Source organism: Elaeis guineensis, chromosome 5, assembly GCF_000442705.2.
Source record: "Elaeis guineensis isolate ETL-2024a chromosome 5, EG11, whole genome shotgun sequence".
Lineage (NCBI taxonomy): Eukaryota > Viridiplantae > Streptophyta > Magnoliopsida > Arecales > Arecaceae > Elaeis > Elaeis guineensis.
Genome location: NC_025997.2, coordinates 65,464,863 through 65,465,173, shown reverse-complemented (window position 1 = coordinate 65,465,173; position 311 = coordinate 65,464,863).

The window sequence follows — 311 nt, the reverse complement described above, 5'->3', positions numbered from 1 at the left end:
TGTTTGTTTTAACCTGAGATCACAAAAAAGTCCAGTTGATTTTTTGGATCACCACTCACAATCTTACACTGATTGTTTTTTGAGCTAATAATCAATCCAGTTGGTTTTATGAGCTCACTAACCAAAACCTACAATGTCTAATTTTGAACTTGAACAGGCCTTTACCCCAAGTTTCCTTCCTCAAAAAAAAATTATAAAGAAAATAAAAATACAAGATAAGATTTAAGCATAAAATAAAAACTAAAATAGAACTCTTTTGAAGCACAGAGAAGGAGCTGAATGATTGGTTTTTTGAAGCTTTGTCTCTTCTC